We start from the raw sequence: 23,954 nt of genomic DNA on the forward strand, positions 1-23,954 counted from the left end.
TTTTTCTTGATAACTTCTTCAACCTACGTATTTTTCGTATAAATTGGATCAATTATTAATAAAATAAGGAGCAAACATAGGTATCAGATATCAGGAACATAAGCTTACCCGGGAGAAATGCACTCTGTGTTAGTCCGATCACTTAGCTTTTGCTTTCGCACTCCCTACTGATGCCTATTGCATGACTCTCATTCAGTCAAACTAGAAACTGTGTTTACAGCTGGAACGATGAATGTAATCCTACTATTCTCGAAGGGTAGGGTCGTCTGAGTATGGTACTATGGACATCAGGGCATATTGAATATAGTCATATAATTTGGTGTGCTGACACACCCAGAAAGGTTTCTACCTACGCAAGGAAAATGAAGAAAGCAAGCCAAATACTGAAATGTATTAAGCTATCGATCGGGGGACATAACACTATGAGGGTTGTTAAGGCGGGGCTAGGAGCTTGATATGCTGCCGACTCAGAATCAAATGAGCACAGGGGACCCTAGTCAACATTCATATTTCTACCCACCGGTGGATGATCGGTCACCTTAGTTCCAATTTAGCTACTGTTCATTTTGTTGAACTCCAAGAAGGACCGATTGCTACGTACTCTTGAGAAACAAGATGTTATGACGCCGCTGTGCCCGCGGTCCAATGATCCACCTATGTTTGTGTCGGATCTTATCCATGCTGCAACTAGGCCGTGGAATATGGAGGTGGTCAGAGAACATATGTATGAGATGGACGCCGAAGCAGTAGCGAACATTCCCATCAGTCATGTTGCCCAGCCGGAAAGAATGGAAGAGAATTTTTCGTATCACATTCGTACTGACTTAACAGGATCCGTCTCCCATAGTAATATTATGACAGTCTCTCTTGTCCCTTCGTACTTACTTGAAACAGGAATTTCTTGGTGCTCAACTGCTTATTCTGCTTTTCCTGGTACCGGTATAGATAGATAGAAAGCGCATTCAATCGAGAAAAGGATCAACTGATCCACCTCTTTACTTTTTGGTTTTTATTCGGCTGTTTCAGCATAGGTTGCATTTTTAACAAAAGAAAAGAGCAAGTTCCCATAGGCGAAGAGCTGCTTCCGAGAAATCTTTTACCCCCTTTACGCCCTTCGGGGCTACTAACAATGAGCTAATACACGGGAACGGCACGGCTCCTACACCGCTTAACTCCAATATTAGAACCTGGTCCCACATCCCTTGCATTTGATAATGAAACAATCAGAATTTGTTGAATTGAAATATGTTCAATCTCATTTCTTTTACGTGGTTTTGGCAACTATCAATTATCTCTTTCCTCGGCTTCCTACACGGATATAGTCGTAAACGGTATCTAGTAGGCAACCTGGGAACTACATTAGCTTAGGGGGATCGGGTAGCGAGCGCTCTCCTCGGCAAAGCAGACAAGAAGCAATTCCACCATTGGGAACGGCACGCCCCCTTCCCTAGGGCTAGAGGTATTTACACGCTGCATTGAACCTAACGCTAGAGCGAGTACTACGATGAAAATCACTTTTACGAGCGATACCTTTGTCTTTGGTGCTTGAGTTGTCCTCCCAGCGGTGTGGTCCTCGGTTTCGGAAATGACATATTGAACCGGTATCTTTAGCATATAAAAAATCCTTTGTTTGACGGCATCCCTCCTCTAAAGCTGCTTCCTTCCTTTCCGGTTCGTAGTGGTTATGAGCAGAAGTGCAATTCAAAGCGCATTCCATAGTTGTATTAGATAGTTTACATATAGTGACCCACTAGTTCGAGATGCACTGACCTTGGCCATTGCCTGCTAACTACGGTCATTATATGTCAATTCGGATCGCACACCGGAAGCAAAGATCAGGGGATTGCCAACTTGAATGAATGTAATCCGGTTACGGTGTAGGGGAGATTTATTATTGAGTTGATAATGCACTCCGTTTACTAACATTGAGAACTATGCCATGGAATGGAATATTCCCATTTCCGATTGTTGAAAACAAATGCGACTTTCAAAAGGCACATCAAATGTATGGACACAACGATTTGCCCACTGATTCATTGATTCATTAGCTGCGCTGCTTTTGTGAGTTCCACTGGCATGAAACTCCGAAGGGAGAGCCCGGAGGGAGCTTATTCATTCCTTTCGTGGCTTGCCATGGTTATTTCCTTGCCCAGGGCACAGTCAGGTTATCTGTTTTGTGCCTCATCGGGCACCCAAGGGTTTCTCTTATGAATGGTGCGATCCGGCATCCTCGAAGCTCGGAACTCCTCTCTGGAATTTTGACCATGAAAATGCCATTTACCCTTAGCAATGAAGAAATCTATTGAACAATCTATTTCATTGCAATACCTTGCTCTAACAACTCCTATTCCCACAGCATTACCACAAGGATTTCCTGTTTCCCCGATCCACCAGCTACGTTCGCACACTTCCAAATAGTAAATGCTCCCGCGGTTGGAGTTGAGACTTTCTTATCCCTCTTGTTACGACAGATCGAGCATATGATTCTTTTCTTGATTGAAATCATTCACTTTTCCTTGAAATCGTCACAAAGTAATTGAAAGAAGAAGTGCTTGAGAAGCTCATGGATATATTCTATGGTGGCTTCTCCAATAGATCAAGCCATAGCTTCATTTCATTGTTTCTATAATTTTCTTCACTTTATCATTGCCCTCAAGTACAAGTAATTTCTGACAAGCTTTCTTTCCCATGGTTCGGGTGGGCACGGATATGGATGGCAGGACAGGAGTGAAGATCCCTCAGCTAAGGGCTAGACCGGACGTTTCACTGTCTGATGACGAGTGGCACACAAATCAACCTGAGAAGGATTCTGCTATGTCAAAAGTGTTTATATAAACGAATTGTTTAACGCCAAGATGCCAATAGCAATGATGGACAAAGCAACTCCCACGAGTAGGGCTCGAAAGCCGGGGACTCTCCTGGCAAAGAATCTGAACGATTTGAGTTCTTTTCTGAGAAAGAAGAAGATGCAAGGCATGGATCCAAGCCTGAAGGCGACGTGGAGTGTTATTATTATCGTTACTCTAGAGAATGGGAGGCACTCTCTTCTTTCAAAATGCAGTTATGAAATCTGTAATCTAGATGATTCTTGTTGAAGGGGATGATGCAGCCTAGCGGTTACGAACTTTTTGTTCGATTCAAAGGATTTCCACTTGAGTAAAGCTATGGTGGGAAATAAACTACCAATTAGGCAATGCACGTCTCTATTTCTTGAATTCTCTGGTCTAGGCAACCCGAAAGCGTTGTTTAACAAAGACAAGTCTGAATTTGAAATGCAATCCGGCAGAGAAAATAAACTTAAGTAACCACCAGTTGAAACTGAGCGAGGATGCCTCTCCTAATGGAAGTTACAGGCTCAAACAATACCTAATGGTAGGCAACTTTGCTACCCGAGCATCTCTTTCTTATTAAGAACGACATAAATGTTGATTTTCTACTCTCGGGAGTAGGTAAGGGGGACTATGCCCAATAAAATAGGGACTACGGTAGGCATGAAATGAAAATTCTTATCTTAGGTACGGAATTCCTCCACATTAAGACACCAACCTGCCCTTGACAAGTCAATAATCAATCACTAGATTTAGGATCACAAGACGATGCGATGCTTCACGTCGAAATGGGTTAGTCTGCATCTGAGAGACCCCGCCTAGCTCTAAAATGGTTTCAACCTTTCCTCGACCTCATGGAATGAACTAACTCATATGCAGTGAGCATATTATCAAAGACATCCCTCACGATAGCGAACTTGAAGAAGAAGTTGTTTCGACATCTACTTTATCCCAAGTGCAATAATGCTCCAAGTACGGGTTTTCGAATTCATTCCTTGCTGACCGCGCATCATCTTCAGTTCACGATTGAGGCTCAGATGGAGACTGATGAGATACAGGCTCTGGCTAAGGTTGACATCCAGGCTCTGGACAAGCGATAACAGATACTTTATGAAGGATCCAGCTAAGAAAATGAAATGGGTTCGTGGGAACAAGCAGCTAAAGCGCAAAGGTAAGGATGAGCTCGAAAAGTGCAAACTTGAATGATAGCTAGTGGTGCATTGAGACTTTTGAGCTTCTCCATCGATCACTTTTGCAGAAGCTGAGTCCTTTGTTTTTAAGCAAGTTCAAATCCAGCAAAAAAACGAGTATCAATCTGTCCCAAGTGCGGACAGGAGAAGCCAGGTCGGATTACGACATTGAATTGAATTGAGTGGCCCCTTCCCTTCGCATCACAGCATCAACCCTGATCACCTCACTTTACGTCAATATTGGTGAGCATGCCACAAGATGTACGATTTGATTGGTTACTCAAGTGTCTAAGTGTAAGTTTCAAGTATTCTTCTTATGATAGACTGAAGGCTTATCGGCGCGCGAAGGTTCTCTGGATTGGTTGTGGTGAGCGCTGGGCGAAGGATTGTTAGTGTAAAGCTACTATTCAACTCCATGTTGTTCAGGAAATGGCGGAATTATCGCGGAGTACTGCTGCAGGCTATTCTATGTTACAGGACCATGATGACTCTGCTTCGGATGTAAGGGTCCTCTCCGCTGAAGCTAATCAGAAACCTCCTGCACACCGTTCCATTCAGTTAGCTTGCTCAGTAGTCCATAATTTGGATGTTAGCCTCTTTTCTTGGTCGACTCGGGCAGCACTCATTCCTTTTTGAATGCATCATTGGCATCTCATATTGAAGCTAAAATTGTCATCTCCTGAATCTGTGCGTGCAGGTAGCATCAATTTATCACCTAATGGTATCTTTGTTCTACCGGCACATACATTTCGATTTCCTTGGTCAAAGGAAGTCACCTTTTCTTTTTCCTTGTTTTCGTCATGCGTCGATTCAACATTCGTTGGACTTTGTAGCTTCAAGGACGTAGTCATCCTCTCAAGATTCTAGTCATGATATTGCTTAAAAAGAAGCCCGACTTACCTATATTATCAAAGGACCCAGTCGAGCCCTAACTAGAAAAGTGCATGGGTGACCAAATTGAGGACAAAGTAGGCGCGGAAGATCCACATGCAACGAAACATCCCTCACGAGTTCCAAACCTGACCTTCTTTAAGCTGCTTCGACTACGGGAACCACAAGGAAAACGGAACACGAGCGGGAATGTAGGACTGGGTCCTTCCATATAGCTGGCTTGATGGCCCTTGTGGATAGAGTCTGTTGTCATTAGAGAATTAACCTTAGAACTTTGTGATCAAGACCCATGGTTAGTCCAGTAGAAACTTGATCTCCGGAATGGAGGTCTGCTTATTTACTTATCTAAAAAAGCAAAAGGTAGTTAGGCTGTTTCAGAGAAGAGTACGTGGGTTTTCACATAGCCGGATATGAAAAGAGACCCTAATGAGCAGCTATTTTTTTTATTCGTAAACCCTTCTTTCTGTGCTTATGGAATCAACCAGTGGCAGGTCTTGGCGATTGAATTCATCCCGTTTTACTTTGTTGAGTGCGATCTGGTATTGACTTGCCCTTATTTTCCATCGATCGGGTAGTTAGTTAGGTCCCGCGGACAAGAAGTCCTATATACTGAAATAAGAGGGACTACTTCCAGGCATCGCCGTTAAGGTGCTCTTTTGATAGATTTCTATACCTTCCCCTCCCTTTCCTCTGTATCCGGGCCTACGCGAACAGCTGCTTGCTTATCGAAGAAGTCTGCTCACATGATTGGAATATGGCTCCCGTATGCATGCTATTCTGGGACTGAGGAATGCCTTTCTATGGTGGACCTTGAGGTTGGACTCTTGCTGCTTGATTCAAAACCGGATTCAATAGCAGCAACATATTGATGATGGTGCCTGAACTACCTATTCTATTACCTTTTGGGAAGCCCCAAAGCCACATCAAGCCCTATGCTATGGGTCAAGGTACTCTCGAGACCGTCTGGACTGAAGACTATCAAGCACCCTAGGTGGTACCAGCATTCCCTGTCGATAGGGCATTCCAATCTCTGGGTAGCTGCCCACCCTACTTCATTCCTATCTCCTTCGGCGTCAGCCCCATGTACCCCCTTAAACTAACCACTTGAATTGATCAGGATTTGTTAGGTTGAGTGCATTTTCTTCCAAATCCAGTCAATTTCAAGAAAAGTATCGAAAAATCCCGGGGTTAGGCACCTTTTTTCAGTGAAATCTTGTTTTTTTCCCGCATTAATTAGTTATGGGAGAATCCTTGCTTCCTCAATGCTCTTGCCTTCGCGGTCCTATTAAAAGAGACACAAGAGGTTTTAGCACCGGCATCTTTGGATCAAAAGATCATTCCATCCTAGAACCAACACGACGACTTCTCCTTGCCCGATTTGAAATGGTGATGAATATGAAATTAGGAATATATATGGACAGATGAATTATGCGTCATGGAATCCGGATCATTAAAGAGGTAGTGTAGATAGTTGTCTAAGTGTGATCTTCTTATATCCCCACGAACTATTCAGCTTGATAGACCCAAGGGGAAATAGAATCTCGAAAGGACCTTTCTTGTCCGTAGCCCCGTTGGAATCGAGGGCTTGATATCTCATTGGCATGACTAATTGATGAGGCCAACTAAGTAGTACTCACGAGGTCCTTGATTTCTTGTTAGTCTGTATCTTTCTCTTTAATAGTATGGTATCTAGGTTCACCTATTTTTTTCTGTTGTTGCTCTTCAGAAAACGCGTATAGTAAGTAGTCTTCGTCGATGGGACAAATGCTCCAGTGTATGCGTTACGAGGCAACTAGCATTTTGTCATGGAAGTTCGTGAAAGAATGTTCTTGTTTTTCGTTGGAAAAACCAACGCCGACGTCAAGATCAGTCTCCTTTCCTTTCTCTTTTCGGGAGCAGAGCTTAAAAAGATGGGAAATTCCAATGATTCTTCGTTCATTATCATGTCGATTCCTCACAATCGCTCTTTGTGATGCTGCGGAACCATGGCAATTAGGATCTCAAGACGCAGCAACACCTATGATGCAAGGAATCATTGACTTACATCACGATATCTTTTTCTTCCTCATTCTTATTTTGGTTTTCGTATCACGGATGTTGGTTCGCGCTTTATGGCATTTCAACGAGCAAACTAATCCAATCCCACAAAGAATTGTTCATGGAACTACTATCGAAATTATTCGGACCATATTTCCAAGTGTCATTCTTTTGTTCATTGCTATACCATCGTTTGCTCTGTTATACTCAATGGACGGGGTATTAGTAGATCCAGCCATTACTATCAAAGCTATTGGACATTAATGGTATTGGAGTGCGCCTCCTAACGAGGGTGATTTAAGTGCAACGAAATGTACCGGTGGTTCGCGAAGCATCTGGCTTACCGGTCATCTCCCATTCCCGTCGTCGAGAGACTAAAAGAACTATAGCATGCCAGAAACGGGGAGTTGAGGTGGTTAGACCTATAACCGGAAATGCTCCCAGCATAGGAGCCTATGGTTCCATTCTTGTTATTGCTGGAGGTACACATACCTCTTCTCGGTGTGGTGGAGAGATATACGAAAAATAGATGCTAGGCCTGCAATGTCTGATAATGGGGCTTCAGTAGTGAATCTATCGGCACCACAGCAGTGGCATACAACTTTGGACCTAAGGGCTGGTCCCGTTACCTTTCGGAATGGGGGATCCCCGTTGGCAACAACCACGGTAGTAGTTGCGGAACTACTGGGCCAAGAGAGGACAACCTGTTGTTCCTGCTCCTCCTTCTTCGCTTCGGGGACGGAGGTCCTACGGTAGGTAAGAGCACGCACAAGCACTTGACCGAAGGGGACAAGCGCTTCTACTCCTCCACCGAGGAGCCGTTCTTGCGAGAAGCAAACGATGTCGTGAACGGTGGGAGGTCAAAGAAAGAGAATTGACCTCTGAATACAGTGATCCTATGATGTAGATAGACTCCGTCCTTTTTTTTAGATAAGGGTGACTCAAGAAATTGGGGGTGGGACCTGCTGGCATAATGCAGGATGGAACGTGGGAATTCGAGGTCTCATGAACGAGTTTTTTTTCGTGGACAAACATACTTTCCGGTCTTTTTTATGGATCCTTTTAGATCTACGGGCCGGCCGTTCACATGAGCATAGGGAATCTATACTCGAGCCTTCGACTTGGCCCCTGGCAGGATAGGTGAGGAATCACTCTTGAGATCTGATCTATTGGGGCCTACAACTTCGCCAAAGCCGACTAGCATCCCTTTCCGTGGTGAACTGGCCGTCCCATACCTTCATTTTGTCTCATGTGTGTTGAACATTGTCTTCCTTGGTTCCAGCTTCACTGATGTAGGTAGGGCTGGGCGAGAAAGGGTCCCCTCTTGCCTATTAGTAAGCGGGCCTTCGATTCCACTGGGGTCTTACGGTCTCATAGAGGGGGGAGAACTACCTAACTAAAGAAGAATAGTGCTCTTTATAAATAAGAGTAGGCGTGGAGAGCTTTTTGCGGGGAAACTTGCAAGTCAAGTTTGGGGGGAGGCGGGCGTCGACCCAACCTTATGAGTATTCGGACTATAACAGTTCCGATGAACAGTCCCTCACTTTTGACAGTTATACGATTCCAGAAGATGATCCAGAATTGGGTCAATCACGTTTATTAGAAGTTGACAATAGAGTGGTTGTACCAGCCAAAACTCATCTACGTATGATTGTAACACCCGCTGATGTACCTCATAGTTGGGTTGTACCTTCCTCAGGTGTCAAATGTGATGCTGTACCTGGTCGTTCAAATCTTACCTCCATCTCGGTACAACGAGAAGGAGTTTACTATGGTCAGTGCAGTGAGATTCGTGGAACTAATCATGCCTTTACGCCTATCGTCGTAGAAGCAGTGACTTTGAAAGATTATGCGGATTGGGTATCCAATCAATTAATCCTCCAAACCAACTAAACCGGGGAAGCTGAAGCAGAAATGCAATTCTCGGGTGAGGGAAGGGGGAAGCTCCAGGAAGGCTTCGCTCGCTCGCTCAAAAAGCTCTAACGCTCGTTTACGAGTGGAGTGCATAAGCCCTTATTGAAGTAGGGTGAGGCCTTACTACACGAGCTCGTAAGTCAAGCATGGAACAAGCCTTGTCTACGAAGCTTCGCTTCATCATCTTGCTTGCTTCTGGCGAAGCTTAACGCACTATAACATAGGCATGCATGATGGTATGGTAGGAAGACTCCTTTTAAGGCCGACCACTACATAGGAGCGATAGGAAGCCAAGCCGTCAAAAGGAAAGGCGAGCAGCCCTTATTGCAATAGCAAACGGCCTACTTATAGCCCTATTTATACCCTTTCTCGGGGACTTCAACGGGCCTTACAAGCTCAACAAATTGCAATTCTTCACCTTTTCCTCAGACAGTGGGAATGCATTTTCTTACTTGATTGGCATTGACAGATATGTGTACCACACCGAACAAGCAATATGTCATATGCTTGATGTACCAGCCAAGCCAGCTCTTTTTTTCTCAGTTCCCTTATCCTTAGCGCAAAAGTAAAAAGAAAATGAAAGAGAGTTTGTATTTGCAAATGAAAATGAATATGGATCTAAATAAATTAGATAATCAATAAATAAGAATTGGAATAATAGAAAAAATATCCTTCGCCCCTTATCTCTTCATCATCGTCGGTTCCGTCACTTGTGGTATTCGTTTAGAATCTTGTTGACCCTACTCGCTTACTCCTCTTTTCCTTATTTCTTTTTCTACATAATTAATTAGAACATTCTTGAAAGAATGGGGTTCTCTCTGGGAGGGCGCACCCTCTCTTCCTTTTTGAGAAAGATGGGCTTGTTTTTTTTTCAATAAGTTCTATTGCTTTGACACATTTAGTATATAACATAATATATATAAGAAAAGTACTAAAGGCGAAGGGCATTCTGTTGTACAGCTACTTTGGTATAGTTACAAAGGTAACCAGTAGGTGACTATTGAATCGACAGTAGTTACGAAAGGGGGAAATAGCTCAGTTGGTTAGAGTGCTGGTCTGTCACGCCAGAAGTCGGGGGTTCGAACCCCGTTTTCCCCGCCCGATCTTTTTTTCTTCCCGAGGTCATACCTCTGCCACTTTACCCTGAGTTTCACTAAGGCATATAACCCCATTCGGGTAAGAGGAGCAAGCAGTGGGGAACATCTATTTATATGCGTGTTAGCATCAACAGCATCTTTTTGAAAGTAAATTACATCGATCCTCGGTGCTAGGTACTCAGGTAAGTAAATCCTGAGGATAGAACTAGAGCAAGTAAGCTCATCGCACTATCAAGTCAGTCAGGAACTAGTCTGCCAAGCTTAAGAAGAAATGAAAAGTAAGCAAGTTGTCATCTAGTGAGGGCTAAAAGACACGGAGAACATCCCCCCTCTATTTGCCAATAGCTTCCGCCTTCCTCTCTTTCATTTCATGTCAGTTCAGCCGAGCCAATAGATTCCATAGGCGGGTCAGTTATAGCTGTAGTAGCCTTTGATTAGGTCCTTTCAATAGACTTTCCGTAGCTATAATTCTATAGACTTTCCGTAGCTCAGTACTGCTGATCGTTGACGCCCGCAACTGTACTTACGGCTGTACTTGTGAAAAGAGATAGAGTCGTCTCGCAATGACTCAAAGATGGTCAAAAAGCTAATAGATGGGCCACAAAAGGTAGAGGAGAGGGGGTAAGAAGAGTAGACTTACTACAGGATACAAGATAGGGTATACAGCTAAAAGGGTGAGATAGAGGAATGAAATGAGCCAGTGAAACGGGCCACGACCATAAGTATTGAGCTATAACCATAAAACTTGGGGAGTGCCTCAAGAAAATCCATTGAAATAGAAGACCCAGGTTGTAATGGAACAGACAAAGGTTGAAGAAGACCAGCAGGAAGGGTGTGCTCACTCTTGTTGAGTTGACACACATTATAGTGAAGAACAAACTTGGAGGGAGAAAAAGAAACCAGAAGGGACCCATTGTTTCTGTGCAAGTCGAACAATGATGGAAAAGCATCCAGTATGTAGCCGACATATGCCAACAACCCAAATGCACATATGCTAGTTAAGTTGAAACTCCTAAATTGAAGCACAAGCAACAAAACTACTTTTTTGAAGGCGCGGAGCGTTGAAGAAGAGCATAGCTCGATTAACACAACTAGGGGCAATATGGTTCATTTTCCTAGAAAACCACAACAAATGTCCCTACCAGCTGTTGCCAGTGAAGCTGAAACCATGGCTACCCCTCAACAAGCCTCTAGCTCTTATCCTAGGCCTGAACCGCCTGAACCTCCAATTACCGTACCATTGGTACTGAATGCGACCACCACTCACACCTATTCCAGACCTTTAAACCCCTGACCACCTAGACCTCTAATAGCAAAGCAACTAAAAGACCCAATCACAAAAATAACCCTCTCTATCCCCCTCAAAACCTTGGCACGAACACTTGTTTCCAGCCACCTATGGCCTTCCTCACAGCTCAAAACATGATAATATTAGACCTAATCCTGCACCTCCACCACCACAACCAAGACCCAATTCAATACCAAATATCCAATTTTCCCAACCAATACTTTTGCCCTATGCTGGAAATTCCATGAAACCAGAAGTGCCAATATATACTTACCTTAACCAACCGCTTCCAACTCAACAGCATGACCCGTACCAATACGTGCAAGAACAAAGGCCGCAAAATCAATATCAATATGGGCAGCAGATACATCAACCTCCTAGAGTTTATTTTTCAATATTTGAAGGGGCCAGGTCTTGGATACAAAAGTGTGAACATTACTTTTCGGTGTACCAAGTTACGGATTGGTACAAGGTAGAACTTTCGGCTATGCACCTTAAGGGGAGAGCTGAAAGCTGGTACAACAGTTTCTTAGTGAATAGGGGACAAGTATCTTGGCAAGAGTGAATTCAAGAGATTGTAGAGAGGTTTGAGGTAAGAAATGTGGTTGGTGTAGTTGATGAGTTTAATCACTTGAGTCAAAGAGGAAGCCTAGAAGAGTACAAGTCACACACAATTGGCAGAATTGAAGGGCTGCCATGTTGAGGTGCAATCCCTATTACGATGACAACCTTTTTCGACAAAGTTTTCTTGGGGGCATTGTAAATAGAGATAGATGTTTCGTCCGGCTCTGAGAAACAATTCGACAACCCCGCTCTTCCCTTTGCCTCTTCCACATCTATTTTTGAAACTTGATTCGGTTGAGTTTGAAGCAAGGATCTAATCAGATAACGCTTTGTTCTCCAATGAATGGAGGTGGAATAATTTATTGAGATAGAGAAAGCTACATCTCGACTTTATTTAAACGAAAGAAAAAGGTTAGTCCTGCTCCTAGACTTCCAATTCCAAGTAGTAGTAACGGAAAGGAACAGGTTTAGGAGAACTTTTTTTATGTCTTTCTTATAGCGATCGCTGAAAGTCAGTCAATGCCCTGGCTTCAATGAATGAAGACCGATGGGCTACGAAGTGGAGATGATGTCGAAGTGGAGATGATCTCGAAGTGGAGATGACGGGCTACCTCGCTGCGTCTACAACTTCATCTCCAAGTCTTCTGGTTTGCCTCCAGTCCAAGAAAGAGCGTCGTGAAGGTTTCATTCCGTTTGGACTCCGTTTGGTATTCCTTTTCTGCAAAACTCTAAAATAGGCAAAAAAAACAGAAACTGGCAGTGGGCCCTCGGTTAATAGGTTAGTCCCAAAAATAATACAAAATAGCATATAAATGCCTATTAAACATCCAAAACAGATAATATAATAGCATGGAACAATCAAAAATTATAGATACGTTGGAGACATATCAGCACTGGCTAAACAGCCTCCCAGAGAACTCCATTGGATCCTGGGAAGACTTGGAAGAGGCTTTTCGGGCCAACTTTCAAGGCATTATGCCTATTATGTCTAGCATGTCGGTTAGATCGTCGACAATGGCTACAAAATGGGTGGTGGGTGGGATCTGAATTTCTTCGTCGTCCGTACCCCAACCATCCTGGCCATAGTCCGGCCAGGACTCTCCCGATAACGAGAGATGCTTTAGTGAATTCAAGATATCGCCAAAAGGCGAGTATTGGAAGATGTCCGCGGCGGTGACTTCCATAACTGGCGCCCAATCCGGATCGATTGGTAAGGGCGCGGGAGGTTCGGAGTCCGGCAAGGAGACCGGCGCCTCGGAATCACAAGTTTCGCAGGGGACAAGATTAGTGTTCGGCTCCATCGCCGTGGATGTTGAAGCCCCCAGGGCGGCGTCTATCCACCGGCCCTCGATCAGGGCGATCGGCTCCGGGCTGATGGCCGAAGCGGATCCGTGTGCGGCCACCAAGGCACTGTTCGGTGGCAGAGCTAGATCATGCCAGTCGTCACAGTGCGGCGCGCTTGGCTGTGGCTCGAGTCCGTCGAAGATCGAGTCTCTGCGAACATCGGCCGTGAAGTTTAAGCTTCCAAATCTGACCTGACGGCCAGGGGCGTAGCTTTCGATCTGCTCCAGATGGCCAAGTGAATTGGCCCGCAGTGCAAAGCCGCCGAATACGAAGATCTGTCCGGGGAGAAAAGTCTCACCCTGGACAACGTTGTTGGCTGAAGATGCCATCAAGCCTATCGGTGACGACACAGAGGAACTCTCAATGAAAGCACCAATGTCGGTGTCAAAACCGGCGGATCTCGGGTAGGGGGTCCCGAACTGTGCGTCTAGGCGGATGGTAACAGGAGACAAGGGACACGATGTTTTTACCCAGGTTCGGGCCCTCTCGATGGAGGTAAAACCCTACGTCCTGCTTGATTAATATTGATGATATGGGTAGTACAAGAGTGGATCTACCATGAGATCAAGGAGGCTAAACCCTAGAAGCTAGCCTATGGTATGAATGTTGTAATGTATGTTGTCCTATGGACTAAAGCCCTCCGGTTTATATAGACACCGGAGGAGGCTAGGGTTACACAGAGTTGGTTACAATGGTAGGAGATCTACATATCCGTATTGCCAAGCTTGCCTTCCACGCCAAGGAAAGTCCCATCCGGACACGGGACGGAGTCTTCAATCTTGTATCTTCGTAGTCTTGGAGTCCGGCGGATAATGATAGTCCTGCTGTCCGGACACCCCCTAGTCCAGGACTCCCTCAGCCGACGACTGGTAAACTTTCAGACATATAAACAGCCAAATAGGAGGATAAACTAGTCATAAAACATAAGCATAGCCATTTTTAAACCATAAGTTCATTACATGACTCTTACAAACATGACTCAACTATTCAAATATGACGTCCTTTGAGGACTGGCCTTCTAGAATGCAGGCCCCCTCGAGGACCTCATCAAAATACTTCTCTGGCCGCCGGTGCTCCTTGCCTTTAGGTGGCCCCCGCGATGGCAATCTCGGTGGCCTTCATCTTTGCCCACTGAACCTTGACGCGGGCGAAGGCCATCCAAGCACCTTCTATGCAGGACGACTACTTGAGGGTATCGATCCGAGGAAGCGCATCCACCAGCCGCTTCACAAGCCCGAAGTGGCTGATAGGTATGGCCTCGGCCGGCCACAGACAGACCATTACATCCTTCATGGCCAGTCCGGCCACCCTGTACAGCTCGGACATCTACTTCAGCTGGTCACTCAGGGGCACTGGAAGTTCTGGCGCAAGGTACTGCGACTAGAAGTACTTCTCCGTCGAGCTCCCCTCTTCGGCTCGGAAGAATGCGGCATCCGCAATACTCCTCGGCAGATTCGCAAAGGCACCTAGAGAACTCCAAACACGGGTCAGTAAAATATATCTCTTGCTAGTAAATCTACTGTTGGGGATATAGCTACTGAGTGTAAACCGGCCAGGAGGGCCCGGTTCACCCTCGACTATGGTGAAGCCCATGAAGATCCAGAAGATGGCGCAGTTATTAAAAGAAGCTTAGAGGCCTAAAGCCTAAAGGCGGATTAGGGCCCGTAGTGGTAAACCGCCATCGTTATGTAAACTTGTGTTGTAAGTTAGGAAAGAAGAGACCGAGTCGGACCCTTGTATGAGTCGGCCTCGGGACTCTGTAGACCCGCCGGGCGTCAACCTGTGTATATAAAGTGAAGGCCCGGCAGCGGTTCAGGGATAACAGCCAACAACTTAAGACTCAGGCAAGCGTATTTGCTTCCTGGTCATCGAAACCCAATTAATCCCATCACAACTAGACATAGGCTTTTACCTTCATCGAAGGGACCGAACTAGTATAAACTCTCGTGTCCCTTGTCCGGTTTAACCCCTTCAAGCTAACCCGTAGCAATGGCTCCACGACTAAGTCCTTTCATGAGGACATCTGACGTGTTAATTCCATGACAGTTGGCGCCCACCGTGGGGTTATCGCATGATGGTGTCGAGTTCTTGAAGGGCTACTCTAAAGGACTTAAGGGGTACGTGATCGGCCGGATGACCAAGAGTCATCGCAGCAAGCTCTGCATCGACGACGAAGGATGGGGCCCCGAGGCCGGCTCAATCGAGTACGGGTACCAGGTCCCCTTTGGCGGAATTCATGTCTTCATCGGCAAGATCGGCGAACCGGGCCCTGAGCTGGACATCTGCACTGACCTCGTCGAGACAGCTCAGCGTGCGAGTCCTGCCTGGGTTAAGCCCGCCGTGAAGCGTGCGTTCGTAGGATGTGTCCATGGGATCGGATCTGAACCGGTGTCTGAAGGCGAGACGGCCGTATATTCCGACGGCGAGTCATCCACTGGCGAAACTGAGTCCTTGTACCAGATTCATAATGGTGTGTTCGAGGGATATTCCGATGGCAACAATATTCCGGACCTCCTTGAACCGCCAAGTCGGGTTGCTGTCTACATGGCCGGAACGCAGCCCACGTTGCAGTCTTCGTCTACAGCAGCAATGAATACCGGATCAGCAACCGCGGCAGGAGTCCCGGCGCGCCGACCGGCTCAAGTCCTCTCTGGTTTGATGGATGCCTGGGCGACCTTGTTAACCACGGCAGTCACCCCGGAGACACGGGATCAGCACAATGCGGACGTTGCGAAGCTGAAAGACCAAATAACACAGGCTAAGGAGGACCTGGGAATTGAGGATGCTAGGATGGCTGAAGAACGGGCCGCTTTGGATGCCCAGTCACAGGGGATACAGGCGCAGAATTACCAGCTCATGCTGGATCGGACCGCATCCGAGGATGTAATGCGAAGGAAGTACCGGTCTCGTCTGCCACCGGTTTACGAAGGGTTAAATCTCTTTCAGACGCCAGGTGCTGGACCGAGCAATCCGGCAACTGCAAACCGGACTGATGCGCCTAAGACAGCTCCGGATCAACTACGGATAACAGAGCCACCCCGAGGAACAGATAACCCGCCGCAATACGCGTCTACACCACTGGGTCACTTCTCGAGCCCTCTGGATAACATGATTGCCACAGCATCACGCCTGGCAGCCATTCCGATGGAGGGCGATTAAATAGCAGGAATTAAAACACGACGGGCGAGAGACCTTCTTCAAACCGCTAATTCATTCAACCCCTCGTCCGAGCCCAAGCTATAGCAGGCGTATGGATGAACCAGAAGTGTCTAGCAGCGCGCCGCATTGTAATGCTCAAGATGTGGTGGATCATGGCAGGGCACGAAGGGATGCCGCTTTGGGTCGTTATCAACCCGCCCTGGTTCAGCCAGCAGCGTGAGTTGACCGAGGCGCCGGGCATGCCTTCAGTTCCTGGGGAGTGTCGTGCCTTATTCCGGCTCTCCGTAATGTGCGTCTGCCCAAAGATTTCAAGGGTCCACGCAAAGTGCCTAACTACACGGCGGATCAGCCACCTGAGGCGTGAGTCGAGAGTTATGAGATGGCAATGGAGATGCTGGATGTAGATGAAGCGGCCTGTGCAAAGTACTTCACGATGATGTTGGAGGGAACGGTCCGTACTTGGTTGAAAAATCTACCAGCTAATTCCATCAAGTCATGGGATCCGTTGAAGGCCCGGTTTATAGCCAATTTCAAAGACACGTGCAAACAGCCCATGTCCATTATGGATCTGGATGCTTGTGTTCAAGGGAAGAACGAATCAACAACTCATTGGGTACGCCGGGTTTCAGAAGTTTTGCACTCGTCCGATCGGATTAACGCTGGTCAAGCAATTATAACATTGGAGTGCAATTGCCAATTTAAGTCACTAAAGATGAAGTTGGGACGGCTCAAGCGCCACTGCAATGACATGGGAACCCTCATGGCAGCCTTGGTCAAGTATGCCGATTCTGATAATACCAAGGATCCCGATTCTGATAATGAGAAACCAGAGAAGGGAAAGAAGAACGGCGGGGCAAAGGAACAGCAGCACAACCAAGGAGGCCATGGGAATAATGATAAGCGTAAAGCGGATTCAGATTTTGTGGCTAACGCTAATGTGCAGCATCGTAAAGGTAAACCGCCCCAGCGCGGTGGGGCGATGAATCTGGAGCATTTGTTGAATCAGCCCTGTCCAAAGCATGGGACCAAGGAGGCTCCTGTAACACATCTCTGGAAGGATTGTAACATTATGAAGGAGTTCAAAAACTCTGATCTTTTCTGGTATGATCAGGGTCCGTCAGGCGGTTCAGGTCCAGGTTTTCATGGTGGCGACGGTTCAAACTCTGGGTTTCAGAATAATCATGGCAACCAGAACAACCAAGGTGGTAATAACCAGCAGAATAATTAAGGAAATCAGGAGCAGTCGGGTTACCAGTCACCCAAAGGAGTTGAATGGTGGGCAGTATCATGTGTTCACCACTAGTTTGTGCAAGCGTGATCAGAAGCTTCACAAGAGGGCAGTTAATGCTGTTGAACCGACAGTACCATGCTATCTGCGATGGTCCGAACAACCTATTGTGTGGAGTAGGGAGGATCATCCGCCCCGGGTTGACAATCCGGGTCAACTGGCTTTGGTGGTGGCGCCTCAGGTGGGAGGTTATAAGTTCACCAAAGTACTCATGGATGGAGGAAGCAGTATTAACATTCTGTATTATGAGACCTTCCGTCGCATGGGGTTGACAGACAAGAGTCTTAAACCGTCCAACACTGTTTTTCATGGTGTGGTGCCAGATAAATCGGCATATCCTGTAGGCAAGATCGGTTTGGAAGTTGTGTTTGGTGATGAACATGATTCCCGGTCTGAGACATTGACCTTTGAGGTGGTGAGAATCCAGAGCCCGTACCATGCACTGTTTGGGCGACCGGCTTATGAAAAATTCATGGCAAGGCCTTGTTATATGTACTTGCAGCTCAAGATGCCGGGTCATAAAGGGACTATTACGGTTCACGGAAGTCGTAAAATTGCTTTGGACTGCGAGGAAGGTGATGCGGCCTATGCTGAGTCAGTTTGTGCTACAGAGGAGCTAAAGTTCTATAAGGAAAATGTTGATCTGGCAGATATGACCCCTCTGAAGATGCCCACCACTGAACATGACCCAACCCTGCATTTCAAACCGCCTGATGAGACTAAGCTTGTTGACTTCATGCCTGGCGATTCGTCCAAGCAGTTCAGCATCAGCACAAATCTGGATCCAAAATAGGAAAGCGCGCTCATCGAGTTCATCCGTGAGAACCGGGACATTTTTGCATGGAAACCTTCTAACATGCCAGGTGTACCGAGGGAACTCGCTCAGCACACTCTCAATATTGATCCCAAGTTTATACCGGTCAAGCAGTTTCTTCGTCGCTTTAATGAGGAGAGATGTAAGGCAATTGGTGAAGAGGTAGCCCGGCTGTTGGCTGCCGGGTTTATCATTGAAGTTTTTCATCCTGAATGGCTGGCTAATCAGGTGCTTGTTCTTAAGAAAAACGGCACTTGGCGTATGTGTGTGGACTACACGGATTTGAATAAAGCTTGTCCGGCCGATACCTTTGCTCTCCTGCGTATTGATCAGATCATTGATGCGACGGCGGGTTGTGAACGCCTGAGTTTTTTGGATGCTTATTCAGGATATCATCAGATCAAGATGGCAGTTAAGGACCAAGAGAAGACAACTTTCATCACTCCCTTTGGAGCCTTCTGCTATGTTGCCCTTCGGGCTCAAGAGTGCCTAGGCAACTTATCAGCCTTGTGTGCAGAATTGTCTTCACACGCAGATTGGGCATAATGTTCATGCCTATGTGGATGACATTGTGGTAAAATCCAGGCAGAAGGAAACACTGATAGATGATCTCAAGGAGACGTTTGATAATCTTCGGGTTTATAAGATGATGCTTAATCCGGATAAATGTGTTTTTGGTGTTCCGGCAGGCAAGCTTCTCGGTTTTCTTCTATCCAACAGGGGCATTGAAGCTAATCCGGAAAAGATTAAGGCAATCACATCCCTGGCTAAACCGAAGTGTATCAATGATGTTCAGCGTCTAGCAGGTCGGATTGCAGCCCTCAGCCGGTTTATCAGTCATCTGGGAGAGAAGGCAATTCCTCTGTATCAGATGTTGAAAAGACAGATGATTTCGTCTAGAGTGATGCAGCCAATGCGGCTTTTGAGGAGTTAAAGCGGCAGTTAGTTGAACCGCCGGTTCTTACAGCCCCAGTTAATAATGAGCCTTTGTTGTTATACGTGGCTGCCAATGCCCGAGCGGTCAGTGTGGCAATTGTGGTTGAGCGTAAGGAAGCTGGGAAGGAATATCCGGTTCACCGCCTACTACAGTTGCTCTCGGTCTCTCCACCTAGCCCACTTTCTATAGAGCTCAAGAGAGGAGGAGGAGAAGTAAACTGAGAGATTTACCAAGCCGGCGACGAAGAAGATGACAAGAGACTCGCAGAAGCAGCTATAGTGACAGCGATGTGGATGAGCTTGAGCAGGGTGAAGACCATATCTCTATATCACCATATGAAAGTGTCATCAACACATACAACATGTATAGTTTTCAAGAAGGAGAAAAGAGGAGCATAAATCATGCTTATTTTTCATACACTAACTACTAACCAGTACAAATCGGCATAAAGCAAACTGGCAGGTCATATTATTGTAAAAATATAGGGAAATGCACCTGTATGAGTTGTTGGGTAGAGTAGTAGTTTGTTCTCGCCTTCAACTCATCAGTCTTGGCCTACATTTCAGCACAATGCTTTAATAATTTACAGAAAATACCCAAGCTTCTCAGCCAATCGATGGTGATATCCTTCCAACGGTTTAAGCTACCATACTTTGCATTTTTGGTGAAAGAGCTATGCACCCAACCCCAAGTCATATATCATCTAAGTCCAAGTGTCCAACAACAATAGCAAAGCTACGAAGCACACATTCAAAAGGCATGAACAAACATCAACAAGTTACGAAGCAATCTATGAAATTCGATGGACACTTGGACTCCATGGGCAAAACTAAATAACAACAACCAACAAGTTACGAAGCATCAACAAAATATTATGCTTCTCAATGACAATTAAATCCATGGGCACTAAATAATTAAATCAAATCCATCTTCAATGAACCTCTATGATTATTTTCACCTAACATCAGGTATATTTTGACTGGACATGAAGCTTTTCATAACCAGATCACTTGCGTACGATGCTTGCCTTCAGATGTGTGTAGAGATATAACTCCAGGTGACAAGATGGGTAGCTAACTATACATTAATCTATGTATGTATGGCCCACATCTAAATTGTACTTTTAACTTAAACATAACATAGACATAGGTACTCATGCCGAGCAGCCAACATCCCAATCTACTAACGCATCAAATACTCACCTCAGTTCGACCCACGACGAAAAACATGATCCACTGCAAAGCTGATACACCTACAATTGAAAAAATAGGTTCAAAATCAACCAGTTTATAGTGGCATATGGTTTTCTTGAAACACTTTTAGTGATGCCAAAGTCTCGGTCTCCATCAACGTCAGGAATATCCTGAAAGCTCCGGACATCAATAAAAAATATGCTTGTTGATACCAAAAGTATACAGTCATTGCATGTTTAATTACCTTAAATAGAGCTATGACAGCAGAGAACTAACACATGGACAATGTTGCAAACACCAGTCATTTTGTTGCTGCCAAGGGCCTTCTCAGAACAGGTCACTTCAAAATGAATCATCAAACACTGAAGAAGGAAGCCAATTAAATAAGTATGAATTTCTAGTGCTACTGAAGATGTGTACTGTGCTGAGTGCCTGCATATGTGCAAAGAAAGCTAATTGGACCACGATAGCCCTCACAAATAGGAGATAAGATGCAGCGAGGAGCGTGTGTTGTTCCCACCGGAGCATCGGAGCCTGAAAAGGATCAAATATGAGATGAAAATGATAATCACTTGGCATTTCATGGTTTCATGGAACTTACTTTCCAATTCTCATGATGGTAAGTGCTACTTACCTCAATGCAACACTTCCAAGAAGGAAGCTGATAATTAAAGCACACGTCAGTGGCACCGCTCCGAAACAGATTCCAATGCTAAAGTTCTGAAAACAACAAAACTTAAGTATTTAGACTTCAGCCATATTTTCCACACCATAACACCATTATTTGAACCTAATAAACCATGACCAGGAATGTGACCACTAAGAATACACCAGTTGCTACTGAAAATCACCCAGCTACCAATGGAAAACCTGGCTTGTTGATCTGCAAAATAGAGTATAATTTATACTAAATGATTGTAAAGTATAAAGGACTAAGAAGGTGCATTTTTTCAAAGCACAGGGAATAAAATACAACCTTTTCAATCTGAATGTTGAACAGTCGATTCAGCCCTACCACGTAAATCTTCATACATAAAGCAGCAGCCAAAGCGTGCACAGAAAGAGAAAATTTTTGAATTTTTTTAAAGACATAACAGTGTAAAATTTTCATACACAAATGGCTAGGTATATTTCTATTTGCCAAATAATATTACTCATAAGAGATAAAAATCTATAGTAACTCTTAGTATCGTAGTAGTAAAATCATCTAGGCTCTTCATTGACAGGAGAGACACTGAAGTTATCCCTATGATCTAACAATACAGTAAACATAAGAAAGAGCGCATCAAGAAGTGTGCATCAAAACTACATATGTCAATTGGAACCAAAGATGACAAATCTCACAGTGCCAAAGATTGTGTGTGGTCTGCAGAACTGATAGAAAGCGTGCAATTTCTTCAAAGCATCTTGGCTGATTTCCTCAAGCCAATTGGCATCAGAACCGGTTTTTTAACTGACATCAACTGTTTTGATCACGAGTAACCTTGTTGCATCCAGCTTGGAGGGCTAGATAATCATCGCTGCACTGTGTCATTGTGATTTTTCTAGGGCTACGAGCTTGAGAAGTGGCACTGAATTTATGCATCGCCGTAGTAGCACTACTACTTAGAAACAAACCAACAAATGTTAGCACGATGCACGCGAATAAATGAAACATCACATCGAAGAAGATATACTTAACTTTGAAAATGACCTGCAAAAGCTTCCACTACATATCGACCTCTAATTTGTGAAGTGGATCTCACAACAGTTTGGCACATCTAGTCAAATATACCTGCTACTCCCTCTGTAACAAATATAAGAGCATTTATATCACTAAAGTAGTGATCTAAATGCTCTTATATATCTTTACAGATGGAGTAATTTTTTGTTGCATAAAGAACAGGCTTGATAACTTCCATTTGGGTAAGAAACCACACATATTTCAACACATTTATCAGCAGGGAACTCCTTTTTTAATTTGTTGTAACCATTTTCAATTGAAAACAAGACATGTTCCAATTCCCAAGTAATTTGAGATATGTGATTGTATAATGTACATACTATCGATCTGGTTGGTAATATGTGAGCTTGAAGTAAATGATCCACATGTGGAGTTTAAATAAATTGTTCATTGTTGTCCTGTAGATGCCAATTTGTAGGGGAATTTTAAGAAGCAACTTTGATAATTGGGTTTCAAACAAAAGACGATCACCAGAAGAGAATACTACAAGTCCAGCTGAATTAGGCCACATATCAGACATAGCTCTTGGATAAAATTGACTCCCACCATTTGATTCAAGTACCAAGTAGAAAGGGCCAATGCATGTCCTGCCATATCTCTTAACAAGGGTGTACAAACACAATCTCTAAATTTGATTTGGTGGCTCTCCATAGAAGATTACTTTTCTCGTTGCAGCCTGTATATCTAACATGCAGGAATTTAGCTATAGAAGCCCAGATGTAGAAGAAGAAAACCATGATTTACTAACTCATATAGCCGAATAATAAAGAATCTCGTCGGAAGCGCTGATTTAGAATATAGCCGAATACCATGTACTCCCTCCGTTCCAAAATAGATGACTCAACTTTGTACTAACTTTAGCACAAAGTTGGGTCATCTATTTTGGAACGGAGGGAGTAGTTACTAATTCAACATTTCTGCAATTACAAAAGCATACAAGTGCATGAACCGATGTGATTGAGAATCTGCCTGCAGTTTGTATGATTGCAACAAAATATTCAGCAATGCGATAGACATTTGTACTGGTAAGAAACATTTTGACAGGGACCAGGTTACACATTTTCTGGAAAAGGCGTGGTCCGGGCGGCACCTAGTCGAGAAGGCAGTTGAGAACGTACGCGGATGAGCGGTGCACGAGCCTCCCCTTAGTCCATGTAAGTGAGCCAGCGTGCTGCATCAGCACTGCCATGCCAAGAACCGCTTGCCTGCCCTAGTGCCTCGCATACCAGGCTCAGGAACCGCTCCGTCTCCCGCTCTGACTCGTAGAACCCCCCTCAAGCCCTTGTCTTTCTCCAGCAACTCGTCGAAGAATTGGGTCTAGGAAGAAACAGCCTCGTCAATGTGTCCATGATGGCCGTCCTCCACCAGCCCTTGATATCACCATTAGTAGAGGAGCCGAAACCTATGTGCCTCTGTTATCAGCTCACGATCTAGGAGAGAGAGCTTGGTGGGGGAGGTGGACCAGGAGGAGAAGAGCGGGCGGCGACTGCCGCGAGAACTGGCTGTCGCAAAGTGGATCCATGGAACGGAGTGGTTGGTCGAAGGAGGTGGCAGCGGGGTTGGAGGCGTGGTAGGGTTCATGAGGTTGGGATCGGGAAGGAGGCAGGTGGGCCGGGATGGATTGGCGACGGCGGCCGGGACGTGGTTCCCGTCGGTTTTTTTCATGCGAGGGCACCCTTGTTCCGTG

General features: G+C 45.3%; 1 long non-coding RNA gene and 1 pseudogene across 6 annotated transcripts in view; one reads left to right on the plus strand and one right to left on the minus strand.

The window, feature by feature from the left end:
- Positions 1-6,819: 6,819 nt before the first annotated feature.
- Positions 6,820-9,217, plus strand: LOC119276764 (annotated as a pseudogene).
- A 4,737-nt stretch (positions 9,218-13,954) lies between these two features.
- The window catches only part of LOC119276765, a 12,328-nt gene continuing 2,328 nt past the window's right edge, over positions 13,955-23,954 (minus strand). For 3 of the 6 annotated variants that reach the window (XR_005136794.1, XR_005136797.1, XR_005136796.1), the window contains 6 exons: positions 21,179-21,568; positions 20,789-21,078; positions 20,554-20,603; positions 19,847-19,906; positions 19,582-19,674; positions 13,955-14,619 (listed from right to left, as the gene is read on the minus strand). This is a non-coding gene — a long non-coding RNA (uncharacterized LOC119276765). The remainder of the gene's footprint in view (positions 14,620-19,581; positions 19,675-19,846; positions 19,907-20,553; positions 20,604-20,788; positions 21,079-21,178; positions 21,569-23,954) is intronic. The other 3 variants (XR_005136799.1, XR_005136798.1, XR_005136795.1) reach the window with 3 other exon arrangements.

This window comes from Triticum dicoccoides, chromosome 3B, assembly GCF_002162155.2.
Source record: "Triticum dicoccoides isolate Atlit2015 ecotype Zavitan chromosome 3B, WEW_v2.0, whole genome shotgun sequence".
Taxonomy (NCBI): Eukaryota; Viridiplantae; Streptophyta; class Magnoliopsida; order Poales; family Poaceae; genus Triticum; species Triticum dicoccoides.